A 17,326-nucleotide genomic window follows, 5' to 3' on the forward strand; every position below is an offset into this window, starting at 1 on the left:
ATATCATGATTTAAACAAAACCCTATCTGCTTTATTTGATGTCTATGACTCGTCTATGGCTAAGGCTAGATTAGGAAGGGGGAGGGGTCCGTTACGATGCGAACGAAACAGGACCATGAATAATACTGCGTAGCTCATGCTTTTCCTATTTAGCGTTGAATAAACAGAATAAATTAATTACATCTCTCCCCTCGATCGGTATTCGGGGACGCCTGCCAACGAAATGATTGCATTGTGCTTTTTCACTGTTGACGCGCTTAGTTTCGACCAAAGTTGGCCGCCTGTAGTTAATGGGAACAACTTGAAATACTATAGAGAGTAGGCAAATTAGAATCTTTGGGAAAAATTACAAAGAAAAACATTAAAATTATCAAAAAGGATAGACGTCTACAAAATTGAAAAAATTGAAATATTAATTTTAAGGGCGTAGATAAAATAATAAGTAAGAAAAAACCACAATTTATGAAAGATACTAATTTGTCTGAAAGAAGTTCTCAAATGTTCAAGGACCAAAAAGCACAAATTAAGGACTAAGGAACAACGATCACAAACCAAATCAAAAAGATCAGGGAACAAGAAACTAATGAGGTTTTTCATTGAAAAACCCCGGGGCGGTGGATTGCACTGGTGTTGCATTTTCTAGCAGAAGCGCAGGCCACTAGACGTGTTTCATTCCCACTTCTGCTAGAAAGTGCAAAACCAGTGCAATCCACTGCCCCGGTGTTTTTCAATGAAAAACGACATAATACTAAAGATCAAGCACCGTGGATCAAATACTAGTTATTGATACTAGAATAAAAAAAAAACAAGAAAAAAGAGCCTTACATCGAGGATCATATGTGTACCTACATTGCTTCGCAGCAGCAGCACCTGCCATTCGATCACTGCCAAGCAAAGCCTACACTACATCCTTTCGACGCTGATTCACAAAATTACAACTCTGTAAGACTTTTTCACTTGAGCTCGTATTTACATTCACTAACTCTGCTTAAAATTTATTTACTCGATACTAACAATATGAGATTTCCAACTGACAAATTATCAAAGAATTATAACTGCAAATTTTCCGTCCAGCAACCTCTCAACCGCCGACGAGCTTGTTCCAAATACAATTACAAATGAATCAAACTAAGCAGGCCAAATTACCTGCATCCACTTTTCACTTTTTCTCCCCCCATCACCTAACAAAACAATTTTTGGATTGCCAATTAAACTGATCAACTACCGGCTTAAATCCACCTTTTAGCAATCAGATATTCACGTTAAGCGGCCCTTACACGTTCAATATTTTTGTCAATACCAGTATTGACGATATTGTTACAATATTTCAGTCCCGTTTGAAATCCACATCGTCAATACAACTTTTTCCCATTACACGTACAATACTTTTGTCAATACTCTCTAGTATTGACAAAAATATTGAACGTGTAAGGGCCGCTTTACCCCATCGCTCGCGCACTCGAACCCATTGCCACGACATTTCCAAGAAAACCACTGAAACATTTTAAATTTTATTGATATTAGCAGATTAGAATATTTTCAATCAAAAATCACTGGAAGAAGAACACGAACGCAATCCCGACCGAACAGAACAGTAACCGAACCGGATCTAAACTGTTTGCCTGAAATGACGCCGTACATGATCGAACGTGAACGAAAACGGAGCAGCGCTGAGCGCAGCGAGACGCTTTGAGATACGATGAGTTACCGCTTGCTTTGCTATAGTGTGGTGAGTACACTATACCAAAACTGAAGCGTTATTCCGAATGATATTCAATATGACCCGGCCCTTTAACATTTGTCAGTTGTGTTTTGGATGACAGCCTTTTGATTTTTGTTGCAAGTTACTTTCCACCCTTGTATGCAAGTATCAAATGATAGACATTCAGAAAATAGAAGCAAAAGTTTCGCATTGCAAAGCAACAACCGATCAAGATTGAAATGTTAACATTAACTTTACAATAACTAAAACGTCGAATTTGATAAGACATCTCCATATTCAGCGTATATACCAAATCAGAAAATCGAAATACTTCCATTATTTCTTAGCATAAATGTCATTGAAAAGTTGAATGAAAGTTGCTCAAAGAACAAGACGATATATATTTGGTTTTAAGCAGAAGATCAGTTCAAATCAAGGAATTGGTTGTACATATATAATTATTATTGAAACAGTTTATTGCATTTTGCAAACGTAATTTATTGTTATTGGTTTTTTAAAAACTACTGATCAAAATAATATATTCTAAAAACATCAAAACACAATCCAAATGCTTGTAACATGCTACCGTAGTATAAAAAATAACCTCACATTGAATTCAAACTTTTGACACTTTGCTTAATATAGTTTCGTTACCAATGTCACCATGACAATCTTGCAGCTTTAGCACCCAGTTAAGCTCAGCCGGAAATGAACCGGAATTCTGGCTGGTTCCAGTTCGTATTCCGACTTCAGTGGCTAATTAGAATCGGTTGTGTTACTGGAACCAGAATACGAACTGGGACCAGCCAGAAATCCAGTTCATTTCCGGCTGAACCACAACTTTTTTTATCGCTACTCCCCCGGTACGTGAGTCTTCGAAAAAAATTCTTCAGTTAAAACATGTTACGTAACGTCGGTGACTACGAAAGTAAACGAAGTGAGACAATTACGCAGTATTCAAATTTAACGGTAAAAATTTGTTGCCTTCCTTTAGCGGAGAAAGTTATGTCTTATGTGTAATATAACTTGTTTTAGTTTAGTGCTAGGGCGTTTAGTGACAACGGTTTGCCTTGCTCTCTTGGTTCGATCTCGACTATAGGTTCTATCTCTCGATGCTGAATCATGGCAGCTAGCAACGGAATTATTCTTCAATGTGAAATTTACCTAGCAGTACCAGAATATAATATTCGCGCAATCAACGAAGCAAAGTTTCCGGAATTTGCGTCGGAGTCAGTCGAAACTTTTCATAGTTTGGATTGATACCGTTTCCGAGCTAGTGCTTGTTTAAAGATATTTTTCTGATGAGTCAGAATTTGTAATTCCGGACATATTCTCTTGTCTAGTGCGTAATTCTACTGGATCGTTGATCAACTTTTAACAATCGCACCGGGAGGTTGCTGATCTAGCTCAGTGCCTTCAAGTTTTACGGTAAACTTAAAAATTGCTGGGTGACTTGGTTTCTTGCTTGAGCGCAAAAGAGTGGTTTCCTTTCTGCTAACAATGATTAGGTTTGTTCCAGTACACGGAACTCACTCCCTGTTGCTCCGGAACAAAAAATTCTTGCTCCTTTTCACTCCGATTTGCTACCAGAAGAAGGAAAAGAAAAGAAGATAATACAGGAACGATTTTCTCCGGAGTACTTCCAGTTTCTCCTGGTACTGGAACAAACCTATTGCTACCAGTGTTCTCTTGCGGCAACGTTGGTCCATCACAGAATCTCTTACGTTTGCGCGGTGCTGGTGTTTTCTGAAAAGAGGAAATAAATCACTATTACAGCAAGATGGTGAATAGTGGGACGCAATTCTTGAGCGTTTTTTCAAAAAGTCATATCTGCAATGAGTTACTCTCTTTGTTTACTTTCTCTTCTGTTAATAATTCGGTCACTTTAACATTTATCCCTCAAGTCTGGTCATAATATGCTACTTAAAACCACCGTCTTTCGATCTGTACTGTAAAATAAGTGAAAAGCGTTATAGTGACACCGTAAAAATCGAAAGAGAAAGTAAACAAAGAGAGTAACTCATTGCAGATGTCTTTTTGAAAAAATTCTCATGCGTCAAAATATTCGTAAACAGGCGTGTGTCATGAATGCCACCTGTATATTAACCACAATCATAGTACACTCAAAATAGTAAACGTTATGCCTATTGGTTTATAGATTTTTGCACTATTGCGGAAGAATACGTTTACGACACTATTTACTGGCACATAAACCTAATGTGTGTATTTACAAGAAATATTAATCTTACATTCACATTTCATAATTATTAGGCACATAAAACCCCATTCTATAACAATATGCACATATAACTTATGTGTGTGCATACATAGTTTATACAATTGACACATAGAAGGTATGTGTGCGCGCGATAACAATAGCATTTCTTCTTCATATGAATTTTAAGCGGTTTGAAACAAATAGAATTAACGTTTGGATTTTTTAGTGTACTTTTGTGCAGAGAATATTGTAACAACATAACGATAAAGTCAAAGTAACACCTTTCCGATCCGCTTTGGCAACGGTTCCGTACCGTGCACGAATGCCAATATTATTTCACACGCTTCAAATGTGAGCACACTTGACCGGGACGGTGCCGTGCCGGACAAGTGTGAATGCTCGCTTTTGATTTGTATGAAAGAATATTGGTGTCCGAGCACGGAACTGAAACGGATCGGATAAGTGTAGATAGTGCTTAATGCTATAAATTGAACCCTTCCATAATAAAATTGAAATACCTGCGTCAGATTGTTTAATTGATTGTACATATCCAAAGGTAATCAGCATTGTGGCGCAATGTAGTTCAGCCGCCATGATCATCGGGATAGAACCAAAGCAGATCGAACATTGGCTCCTCATGTTGCATATCATGCGATCCGTCTAGCTCTCGAATCTGATTCAGGGACTAAGACGGCTATGTGAAACCAGTAGATTTGGCCATCACCTAGTGCCGGTCGCGTGGAAATTTTCCAAACCTTGGGATAGGAATACCTGTAACTACAATCTCTCGGGACTCGTGGTTCCTAGGGCTGTGATTCCCGTACGATATTGAATCGTTAGTGCCACCATTTCACCAGAATAATAGTTTCGATCAACATAGTCATCAATTGACAGCTATTTGGCATCCATCCTAAAAAAATATGATCGTGAAACTAGCTGTGCACAAACTTACGAAACATTTTACCTATTGTATACTTCACTCCCTTTCCAGTACTCCCTCTTTGCCTTGCATACTATGGCTTTGACCAGTTATTTGCACTAAATAACGGCTATTCCCTGTATGTTGAAAGACACCATGTCAGTGGCATTGCTCGAAAATATGCAAATAAATCCTTTGATCCGGACGCTAGTTTCTCTCCCAATACCAGGAAATCAGCTCCAAAGCAATTTTTCTAGGGTACGTTAGTCTTGAAGATGACAAGCAGCAGTATTTTCACGTTTTGATGTCGCGAACTGACTTTTTGCGACTGCACAGAAATAATGAAAAAACTTATCTCGCAAACGCATGAAGCGCTTCAAATGACTGTCTTTCGAGCCAGCCCAAACACTGGAAACAGATGAAACACGAATGATCAACTACTGTTAGTTGAGATGATAATAATAAGCACCATCGTTTACTTTTTTGGGTGCAAATAATTCATATGGCGTTATGTCTATCCTTCGAATATCACAGACTGTTCATTCCAATACAGACATGAAGTCATTCGATCTTGAATCCACCATTTTTTAGATGATTGCCATTCGAAATCGTCAACATTGAGTTTTTATGTCGTTCAAATGACAAATCATATGCTATATCGCAACAATTTTTGTTCAGTGTATGCGATGAAATATCTCACTGTACGGATGATCAACTGTGGTTGTTGGTTGTTGCCACTCCTGCAGTGCGGCGGGTACCGAATTAAAAAAAAAAAAAAACAAAGTTGGCACGTACCGGTGTACGGATAGTGTGTGTGGATTTTGTTGTATCCTGCATGGGATTGTTTTGGGGAGACTTTTTGTGCATTCATCAGCACAGGGAAACATTCGTAAACTACGTAACACTTTTAGGGGGGTGGTACAACGAAATATGACATGTTGGGACATTTATAGGAGGTGGCAGTAAACTAGAACGTTATTGTTGAGTAGTTAATATAGTGAAACAAATTATTCGTCCCAAAATAATATTGATGTTACTTAGTACAGTGAAGACCCGTTTTTATCAGCCCATTGGTGAATTTTAGGCTGATAAAACGGAAACATTGACAAAATCGGAACACATATTTTTCTTTCTTTTTTAAGAACCGACGCTCTTAAAATATTCTTCTCTAGTCCCAAGATATACCTCACAACCCTTTCTGATTATTTATATTAAATTGCCCTTAAGAGTCACAGTGCAAAATTAAAAAAATTTTTTTTGCATATTTCGGATCTTTAAGAAAGAAAGGATTTATTTCAATTCTATTTGGTTCAGTTTGCCAGAGCCCATAAAACTACCAACTATCAATGTTTATATGAGGCTGACAAAATCGGGTCAAAAAGCTGATGAAATCGGGGGTACACAAAATCGGGGGCTGCGCAAATGACTCTCGCTCATTTCATGTAATTGTACCATCGAAGCATTTTCTTGCTTTACTCCGACTTCCCGTTTAAAAACATTTACACACATGAGATTCGATCACCAATATTCGGTTAAATATTTGTATGCATGGAATGCTGTCGAAAATTTTCTGACTTTCGGAAGACAGGTAACTTAAAAGTTCATCCAGATAAGCTCAGAATTGTGATATTCGTTACTGGCAAGTTTTCCATGAAATTGAAAGACTACCGCGTCTGCATACCCGCTCCTAAAGATGAAATCGACGGTGCGATCACCGACTCGAGATTTTCGCTCGGGGTTTGCTGTTTCAAGAACCCCCTGCTCTCCCTCTGGCAAAAATTTTGAATGACAATCGCACTGGATGGAACAAATTTGTGTTCAAGCATGAAGAAAACTAGAAAAAAAATTCAAGTGAGCCAGAAATGTTAAAAGAAATAAATAATATGTCCCCGATATCAGAGAACTTCATGGGTCCAGTATAGGTTCAATCTTCAGTTGAACTGTTGAGACACTTGGGGTTTTCGGTTTCCCTGGAAGCAACTTGATTCCATTTTAAATTATTAAGAACTGTTGAATTCGACTGTCTCTTAAGGGAAATCTTTTGATAATTGCAAGAAGGCTCAGATGAGGAAATCTTCTTCTTTCTATGGCATCTAGGAACAGTAATAAATTCTTAGGGATCTTCACACTCTTCCTGACCCTGATTCAAGAAAGCATAAGAATTTGTCGCGAACTGTGGATGGGCGTAGCTCTTTTCAGCATTTCTTTTTTTCGTGAGCTGTCCTACTGGAGCTGTAAAGCTAGGTTCTCAGAAGGCCCCCCGTCAGAATAACACACTACAATTGCAGACGAGACAACATGCAACAAAAATCGTGAAGCGTCCCTCCTCTGCTCCAGTTTTTCCTCGGGCTGTTTATCAAGAGCTCACGTAAACTCTCCCCCGAGTATGACCAAACTGTTCGCATTTAGTGCAATTTATGACCCGTGGTACACAGAGGCGTACCGGCAGGCGAGCTTGGTCACAGAAAATCCAGCGACCGTCACCCGATATGAGTCTGAATTAACGTACGATGTCGTTATGTCCTTTATGACTGATCTTGAATACAATCGCTTGTAATAAAAAATGGAAGTGGAAAACAGCCAGCAGATCCACAAATACTAGACTCGAATCGGTGACAACGCCATTGATCTCAACCTTATGAGCGGATATGTAAACACGGTACTTCTTTGTACATATCTTGTCTACAGCAATTTCTATTGCTCAGTTTATCCTGGTCTTTTTTTTTTTTTTGATATTCCAGCGATTGTTAGAACAAAGAACGTGCAGTAAGCTGGAGCAGTAACAGTTTATAAGTGTCCTCATTTCGCACGCCCAAAGAATGTACAAAGAATGCTGGCTGCAAAAATCTCCAAAATAGCTCCATTTTACTCACACAAAGAATTTGTAAAACTCTTGAAAATAACTTGTAGTGATATGGAGATAAAGGTGTACGTTGTCAACCAGAAATATTTAAGAGAAATGCAATATAATTTAAACGGTGTTTTTAAAAAGATTCACATGCATGATATGTTAATAACTACAACTTCTCTTTCATCCCGTAGTTCAATTATTTACAATGCTTAGAATTTCAGAAGTTAGATTGCTACGTTTGATTTTTTCTGATACCACTCTCCATCGAACACACGAAAGGCATCTAATTTCAATAATTGACTGAGGAATAATCGCATTGACGCCATTTCGTTACAATCATCAGAACCGAGAGAAAAATCAATTTGTCGAAAACGGATTTACCCGCTATTTCCATGGGTACGCCCGGCAGGTGTGGGTTGTGCTTTTTTCCCTTTCCAGGCCAATTACGCAGAATGTGAAAACCACGCTGATGGTTCTCCCATCAGACTCTGATTAAGGTATAACCAATTATGGAGCTCGAGGCTCTTTGAATGTGAGCTTGATAATACTTACTGATGCGATCTTCGGTTTCGGTGGGCACGGAATCGAGAGGCAGACTTTCCACGAAAATAATATTACCCTGTAAGGAGAGAAGGAGATAAATTCGCTGTTAATTTAGTTGTGATGAAATTAAATTAGGATTTGAATATACTTGTTTAGATGTTTGATGGATTCAAACCAATGTAAATGTTGAACACTCAGCTACCTAAGCGCCACTCTCAGAATCTGAGATGCTGTTAAAATTTATCTGTGCTCGATATAGTAAGTCAATTTTCGACTTCAAATTAGAGGATCGTACCGATTCAATCACTAAAAACTTTCTCTGCCTAACAGCGAAACAGCTCAAGTCCAAGCAAAGTCAAATCAGAATAATTTTCCATCTAATTATTCCAATCAATCATCGCCAATAAACTTTACACCTCAACTAGTAAGTCAATTCACCTGAACTTTCATTTCGCTGGCAGGCCCAATTAAGACCTCTGATCGGTCGCGTCAAATCATTAAACGCTTAATTACGGCGTGTATTAACATATCTATATCGCAACCCCAGCAGCACGCTAAGGTCTTTCAATTTTTTTTGACGTTTGCCCCGTCTATCACCATTTCACAGCAAATAATGCAAATGATGTATGGCTGACTGGTGAGACTTTTTAGGCAACCGCAAAATCGGGTAAGCTCTATAAACGCAACGCCGGAATTTTCGCTTTACCGCCCTGGACAAAAAAGGACGACCGAGCACCAGACCCCGCGCGGTTCTTCCGTCAGCATAAATTAAAACGATGATTTATTTGCACCTTGTCGGAACTAATTCTGCGGAAGATTTTTCCGCTGCCTATCTGGTAGGATGCTGCTGCTGTTTGGTGGGAAACGGGGCATAAAATAATTAAGGAAAAAATGTTCATCAGGCCGCTTTTTTTCTTTTCTTTTTTTGTCCATCTTGGTTGAAGGTTTACAACTTTATTCTTCTTGGCAGAAAGTGGGTCAAAATTAACGCCTTCTGGAAGGTGATAATTTATCAAACTCAATTTCCGAACAGCTGTGTCTCTATGTTGATTAAGTTTTTTTTACTTTTGTGAACTGTTGTGACATGAAACTGAAATGATACTGCAGCTTAGCCGCCACTTGCATGATTGTAGTGGTAGGAGAGATGGAGTTCTTACTTACTCATCTGAAACTAAAAGCTAGCAACCAAGATGCGATTGCGAATAACTAAAGCAATTGAGACGGCATTAGAACGCTTAAAAATGACAGCTTCGGGCAAACTTGAAAGAGAAACAAATTTCAATTCATGGCCTACTGCGTTCAAGGTTTTGGGTCGTTTACATCAACACCAGAGTGCATGTACGGAGTGGAGCGTCATGATGACAACTGTGAATGATTATCTGTCGGTGTCATTTCAACGAATCAAATCCAAATTGGGAGGACATGTCTTCGTTTGGAAGGACACTGTTTGGAAGTGATATAATGAGATAGTGAATGTTGTTTGCGGTAAATTCCCTCGGAAATAGGCAGTACTGTACCGCATACTACCGCTTAAGCGCAACTCTCAATAGCAGAAAGAATGCGTGAGATGGATCTGGTATTTTCCATTTTCATTCTAAATATTCATGATACAAAAAATTTAGTTCAGCAGGTTGAAGGAGAAACTGAGTTTTAGTAGGTTGAAAAAGAAACAGATTTTTTATTTTGCAGCTTGCTATTACGAATTTATATAAAGTTTCCCAGGAAAAATAACCCCATAAGATAGTTAGTTTCCCAAGAGTAATAACGTGAGAAACTAGTATCATGTAATACAAGTCATGCAGAGAATTTGAATTCGAGTGATACATAATGAAAAAAATATTTTTTTTTTCACATAAATAAGCAGCTTAAGTGCCACTCTCAGACATTTATCAGCTTCAAATCAGCTTAATACTCATTATACTACAACAAAATTGCTCCCGCAATCCCTTTTCTACGAGTGTAGCCTTCCACAGCAACACCCTAATGAATGTTTTACATTTCTTATAAAAGAAATGTATAGAATTCGCTCAAACTTTCAAGATTTTTTCCGAGGCCCGGAGGGCCGAGTCTTATACATCAATCGACTCAGCTCGACGATTTGGGACAATGTCTGTGTGTGTGTGTGTGTGTGTCTGTGTGTGTGTGTGTATGTAACGGACAAATTCTCATTCGTGTTTCTCAGCAATGGCTGAACCGATCTTATCCAAACCAATTTTATATGAAAGAACTAAAAAACAGTATGAACGCTATTAATTTGTTTTTGATTCTGATGTTTAGTTTCCAAGATATGAATGTTTGAATGCGTAAAAATGGCGTTTTTTGCATTTTTTTTGAATTGTCTGCCGAAATTGACATTATAGATTAACAATTTATATGTTTTTTAACAGCTTTAACGAATACCTTTCCAACAAGCTATAGATTGTTGAAATCGTACTATTATCAAAAGAGATATTTAACATTAAATGCGGACGAAAGATTTTTATCATTTCCCATTGCCAGAAATATGACCAAAAACATGTAATCTATTATTAACGCTAAAACGGCTTATTTTAGGTCAATAGTATCTTCGGAGAATTTAATGGAGGAAATATGCCCTTTCTTTTGGTATTGTGCTTTTGCTGATTAATCCCCCTATGAGTGAGATATTTTCACAACTTTTCTTGGATGTGATTATATCGAAATGATGCCTTCAGCAAATTTGTAGCTCTTACTTTTGCGAATAACTTTACTGAAGACTTCAAATATCTATTTTGAATATTTTAAAAGTTATGGCTTGTTGTTTGTGGATTACTCTTTGTCGCCTATTTATTGTTCAATATAGAAATAATCCATTGAAATAAGCCAAACATTATTACGACAAATCGAATTTTGTATTTCATTTTTCTGTCTACAACCGCTAGAAATAATCACCGAACACTTCCAAGTTGCCTGGAAGGAACTTGATAACTTATCAGTGCAAAAATGTTCATTTGTGCGAACCTTCTGACTGCAATTTTTCTAACTAATGACCATCGGATCGATCTGAAATATATCGGAAAATGAAAAGCGAAATAAATAACTCCAAGCAACGGCGTAGCCCAGAGAAGGTTTTGGGGTTTAACACCATACAACGCCCCCCCCCCCCTCCCCACCACACCCAACAAAAAAAAAAATGGATTGAAGTTGAAAATTAATTGATGCTGACTGATTTAATTCAAAATTACAATAACAATTATCTAATCCGTACATTGATAACCTGTTGTTGTAAACATCATGAGGACTTTTGATAAATTGTCGGAATGGGGTCCTGAAATGTAACTGATCTATTGGTCTTGATTTCACAGTTGTCTAATAGCATCAATATCAAATTCCTGCCTGAAAACATTCCAATAGAAAATTCCAGAGTTCTGTAATCAATCATAATCCTCAGATTTCTTTTCAAATTGAGATCGATTTTGTAGAGATGTACTGTAATAAGGGTATTTATTTAATAGAAAGCGAAGTTAAAATTGATTTAATGTCTATGAAACATAGAACTGCTCACCAAAACATTGCATAACTTTCAACATTTGCTTAAAATGTTCTTGCCTTTCTCATTCACTCTAAAATTCGTCAATCTAATCCCGACCCGGAGGGCCGAGTGTCATATGCCAATCGACTCAGTTCGTCGAGATCGGAAGATGTCTGTGTGTATGTATATGTCTGTATGCGTGTATGTGTATATGTGGAAAAAAAATTTGACCTCTGTTTCTCAGAGATGGCTAGACCGATTTGCACAAAGTTAGTCTCAAATGAAAGGTACAACCTTCCCATCGGCTGCTATTGAATTTTCTATTGATTGGACTTCCGGTTCCGGAGTTACGAGTTGAAGAGTGCAATCACACAGCAAATTCCCATATAAACTGAAATGAAAATTTTTCAAAATTAAATTTGTATTTTGGATGCCAAATGACTTTAAAATGCATGACACATTGAGATGTTTGACAAAAATTGACTTTTTTGGACTTTGCTACATTTTTGCCTTTCTCATAAAGAAAGGTTATGCAATCACTCTAAAAATCGTAAATCATACCGGCCCGGAGGGAGTATGCAGTGAGGGGTTGCTACTTTAAAATTAAAACTAGTTTAAAATTTCTTAACAAGTTGAAAATTTTCGGCAAGACCTGCACCTCCCGGATCTTTCTCCATGATCCGCCGCTGGTTTCAAGCGATGTTCCAGTATCACATAGTATCTCAAGATCGTGGCTGTCGATCCATTTTATGTATGTGCAAATCGTACTGAACATGTAATATTCATTTCCACCATTGTATTGAACATAACCAGCCAAGGAATCGTAGTCTGGACAAATGAGAAAAGCACAATTGCACCACTAGGTGGATTAAAACAGGTTTTTATTTTGGGAATGCGTCGAGTTGAGATGAAAACGTAATATGATTAATAACGAGTATAACACTTTCCGAATGTAGAGAGAAATTTATGAAAAATGACGATTTCCATTCGACTCTAGCAGGTCCTGATCGATTTTGATGGGCATTTGATTTTTGTTGTATGATCAATTATATGTATAGGTCAAATGTTCAAAAACAGTAATTTAAGGTCAAGATAGCATCATTTTGAAACCGCCAATTTCGGAGGTTTAGTATCTTTAATGAGTTTTACAAACGTTAAACAGCGCATCATTTGATAAAATAATTTTGACGGTATATCGTCCAAGAAGTATTTATGGTGAATTTTCTCGGATTAATATTCAGGACAAGTCTCAACAAATACGCTAAAGACACGAACTCTGTTACTATTTTCTGAAAAATTAATTCTGCATAATTTTATAACTTCAAAAATTACGGTTTAGGAATTATGCCGTTTGGACAGTAAGATCGATTTTCACCAAACCCCCACCAAACCGAATTTCTGGCTACACCGCTGACTTCCAGTAAGTAAAAACAAAGTCGTTCTACACTCGTTCACCAGAAACGTCTTCGAATGCTGAATATCTATTATAATACATTAAAACCCCGATTTTATCAGCCAAATATGAACATCTGTTTGATGGGCTCTAGCAGACGAACAAGACATAATTCGAGTAAATCCTTTCTTGAGCACGTTTTCCTTATCATGGAGATGGAAATATGTAAAGTAAAAAGTTCATCATAATCAGAAATAGTTATCAGACTACATCAAGGGACGGGAAGAATATTTTAACAGCTTCAGTTTATTATAAAGAAAAAAATTGCCCGATTTAGTCAATGTACCCATTTTGTCAGCCTAAAATACACCATGAGACTGATAAAAATGGGTCTTTATTGCATGTATTATTCACTGTGTTTCACATTAATAGGTATATTTCACTTTTGGGGATTTTTTTATTGCATCGAACTACAACAATTTTTAGGTAGTTTTCAAGGGGTTCTTCCAAAATTTGGCGAACCTATTCCAATTCGTATACCAATTAATCGGTATACGTAACTGTTTATATGTTGCAGATAGAGAAAATACTGAAATTTTCAGCTTTTTTCTACACAATATTACGAAAGCAATTTTTCCTAATAAGTTTGTGAAAATTATAAACTATTTGAAATTTTTAAATAGATTTATTTTTTATTTAACCGTGATTTTTTAATAAATAGTGACCATCGCTTCACAACGTAGTCTATTTTTCATGGCTTACGGTGAGCACGATCTCTCGAATTGCTGAACTGAAAATTATGGAATAGAAATTAATTTTTAGTATTCTTTACAGATTTAACTCGCCGCGCAGATAGCTCTGAATTAGACCCGCTGGTGCCCTAAGACGATTTCGCTAGATTTTCAGAGCACTGTGCACCCAGTGCATTAACGCAAGTGACGGAAGGTTATCGAAAAGTTTTGTGAAAATGAAAATGCCAGTAATGATGATGATTTTCCCAAACGGTTCGTTTTCGAGAGGTTTTTATTTGTTCTTTGGCATTAGGATTAGCGATAATAATTCAAATCAAGGATACTACTGGGAAGTCACCTTTAGAAAAAGTCGATGTCGAAGTAAAATTTGGAACTATGCACGCATGCACTTCAGAGATAGCGTGATATCAGGAGCTGCGATTTCATTAAATTTTCTTAGTTCTCAGTCGCGTTGGAAATTTGAGTAAAGTATAAACTTCAAATCGATTAAAAAAAATCGATTTTTTTGGCTCAGTACAATATATAAATTCAGTTTTCCCACCACAATTTAGATATTTTATTTTATGGGCCATTTTTTCGCTTTCTCATTGATTTGGTTTGAGATTTCTAGCACTGATGTTGTCCTATGCTGATTTGAGCGATTCTCTGAGTCCTGCCACTATCCCATGTAATATGTGTTATCAAAAACATCGCGAAGCATCACGTTCTAAATGTTCTCAAACGATATAATATCCGAAGAGAGTGATAAGAGTTATAAGAAATGTCTCATCACACTGTTAGGTGGATTAAAAGCGTTTTTATTTCCAATCCGCATAACAATCATCAACAAAAAACGCGGAACATTTCCCGAACCTTCCAATTTGTACCGCGGAAGCCGTTCCGGACCTACCGGATGTAGCAACGTCCGGAGCGGTACAACAATAGAAGCTTCAAACGCACACAAACCCACACACACACCCCGGGCCGCTCCAATGAACGAGTGTGGTGGCAAGAACGAGCGAAAAAATCCCAATCAAGAAATCAAAGATTGCATCCCGAGACCAGGAAAAGCAATTACCCATCAGGCAGCTAGAGTGGCAGCATCATAAAACGGTTCGCTTTATGGTTTGGTGAAGCTCGCCCAAACCCTCTGCGCGTCGGAGTCGTGGAGCAACCCGACCGATAGAAAGATTTTGTTGTATCCTTGATTTTTAGTTTTTAACTTATAAACTCTAGCTTGAGTGCTTTCCAGGAAACTTCTTTCCAACGAACCTGACTCGGCCACCGATGAGGACGTGTGTGTGTGATTAGAAGCGACTGAGTGTACGCGTCCGATTGGGAGGTTTTTCTTTTTCGAGTGCAATGATTACTGGCGCTGGTTTGTGCCAACCTGATACTAGCTTTCGAACAGTTTGTGTTAAAAATGTTAATAGTACTACACCTATCCAAAGTGAAATGTCCTAGATTCAGTGGAAAATTAAGCTATGTCGGAATTAATTTGTGTTATGATATTGTTGAAAGTGGAGCATAAGCAGCTATATATTTCTTACTCATCACGGATTAAAATTATCTTTCTCTAAATCAAGGCTGTTTTCATCGAAATGTCCTAAAATATTATTTAACCAAAGTACGTCAATTTTTAGATTGCACATTAAAATTCTTCCATGAATAAAGTCAATTAGTCAAACCGATTATAAAAGGAAGCATCGTATGTCCTCTCATTTTTCCAATGGCAATTTTGACACTTTTCAAGTTATTTCCCATACTATCGTGGGAGCTGAAAAAAACACAGTCCAAAGTAGAAACAGTGCAAAATGGTACACACTTCTCGAACTGTTTCAATCTGGCCAATACAGCACATGACAGGATTCCCATTCGCACTCGAACATACCTAGAATTATCGGATCTAGATTCAAGGGTGTCCCTCCCTAGATAACTCGATTTTCATTCATACGAAACGAACAAAACACTATCATCGTGAAGACAGAAAAATTCGGACCACCCCAACAAACCCCTTGGCGAAGCATTGCCAGCAGATCCAGCATCGATGTGCATGTTCCAGAAATTTATGGTACAGTTTTGGTTTCGCTGATTTTCGTGTTTTTCCAACGTATGAGTGGTCTGCAGCGCCATCAAAAGAACGATGTCGGTGCTCATGATAATGCTATTGCCCGGTTTGACTGACTGGCTAGTGTCCGTTTGCAATTACTTTGCTGATATTTTTTCTCAGTGTTTCGCGCGTGAGCGGACCAGAGACGAATGCAGGATACTTTGCGGTTCTCTGGAAACAAGTTTCCGATATTTGTTCAATTCAAATATTTACGAAAAAATCAATTTCTTATATATATAGCAACTCAAGAAACTTGATTAGGAAAATGATCACATCGGAATGAAAAACAACCAGGAGTGGCGCTTAAGCGGATGAGTTCAAAGATCTGATTCTCGACCATACGACTCTGGTTTTCTACAGAAACTTTGTAAAAGCACAAAAAATCGGCCAACCGAAAGAGTATCCCACTTTGCACCCACCACCAACCTCAGAGAAGGGCTTTACGAAACAGCAGCAGAGGAAAAAAACATAGAACATTCGCCCTTTCAAAGATTCAAAACTGACGCTGATTGTAAAGAGCCAGCACATTCCGGTTCGAGTCGCGATGTTTTCCACCGAGCCGAACGTCATACAGATGATAGCGTTTGCCTAGAGTTGCACTTTTTTTCCCATCCGTCATGTGCCTGTTGTGGATGCACTTTCAATGGCGACTGAAGAAAAGCAGGAGGGAGGAAAAAAATGCACGCGACGGATGCTAATTGAATGCACTTCGGTGGTTCCGGATCTGTAACCATATGAGCTAGACGCCCTACTACATACACACACGTACACATACACAGAGAAAGAGAGTCGGTGAAACGGCAGCGCTCACCTTGTTTCGGCAATGAAAAGTACCCGTGTTCGGTCGAGAGGTGACTTTGAAAAGTTGAAGCGAATCAACGTGCAGCGTGATTTCAATGCGGATTCACCCTTGCAAAATTATTGTTCACACTGTTTTTAGTAATGCTCTTCCATCTGGTGTTAAATTGTTTCGTTTCGATGCCTCGCTCGTTCGGTCGGTTTGATATTGGATGCCACTAATCGACAACGAGATGAGACGGAATTTAATTCGACAAAGAATTGGCCATTAAAGTATTGCTCTAAAAATTGGCCAATCTTCTAAACCGTATCGAAAATAGTCCAAAAAAAGAATACTTTGGATGAAACCATGTTTTCAAATTTCCGCAGGTTCATTAGAAGTAGCTAAAAGATATCAAAATCGCCATGAAAAACGGAACAAACGATGCTTTGCTGTTGGAAAATTTAGTTCAAAATCTCCATTATAGGGTAAAGGAAATAGTCTTACAGAAATTGACAGCTGCTTAAGCTCCACTCTGTACACCTTTTGAACTTAATGTCATTGATTCAATCGCATTGGCAATATCTTTCG

General features: G+C 37.9%; 2 long non-coding RNA genes across 4 annotated transcripts in view; both read right to left on the bottom strand.

Annotated features, from left to right (window-relative positions):
- Window positions 1-17,326, bottom strand: part of LOC131676695 (uncharacterized) — a 133,755-nt gene that overhangs the window by 34,606 nt on the left and 81,823 nt on the right. For 2 of the 3 annotated variants that reach the window (XR_009303220.1, XR_009303221.1), the window contains exon 2: window positions 8,243-8,309. The exons of the other annotated variant lie outside the window; for it this stretch is intronic. This is a non-coding gene — a long non-coding RNA (uncharacterized LOC131676695). The remainder of the gene's footprint in view (window positions 1-8,242; window positions 8,310-17,326) is intronic. 3 annotated transcript variants of the gene reach the window in all.
- Window positions 2,231-5,511, bottom strand: LOC131676698 (uncharacterized). The gene is made up of 3 exons (XR_009303225.1): window positions 4,885-5,511; window positions 4,439-4,830; window positions 2,231-3,448 (listed from the first exon to the last, which is right to left on the bottom strand). It is a non-coding gene; the product is annotated as an uncharacterized LOC131676698 (long non-coding RNA).

This window comes from Topomyia yanbarensis, chromosome 1, assembly GCF_030247195.1.
Source record: "Topomyia yanbarensis strain Yona2022 chromosome 1, ASM3024719v1, whole genome shotgun sequence".
NCBI lineage: Eukaryota > Metazoa > Arthropoda > Insecta > Diptera > Culicidae > Topomyia > Topomyia yanbarensis.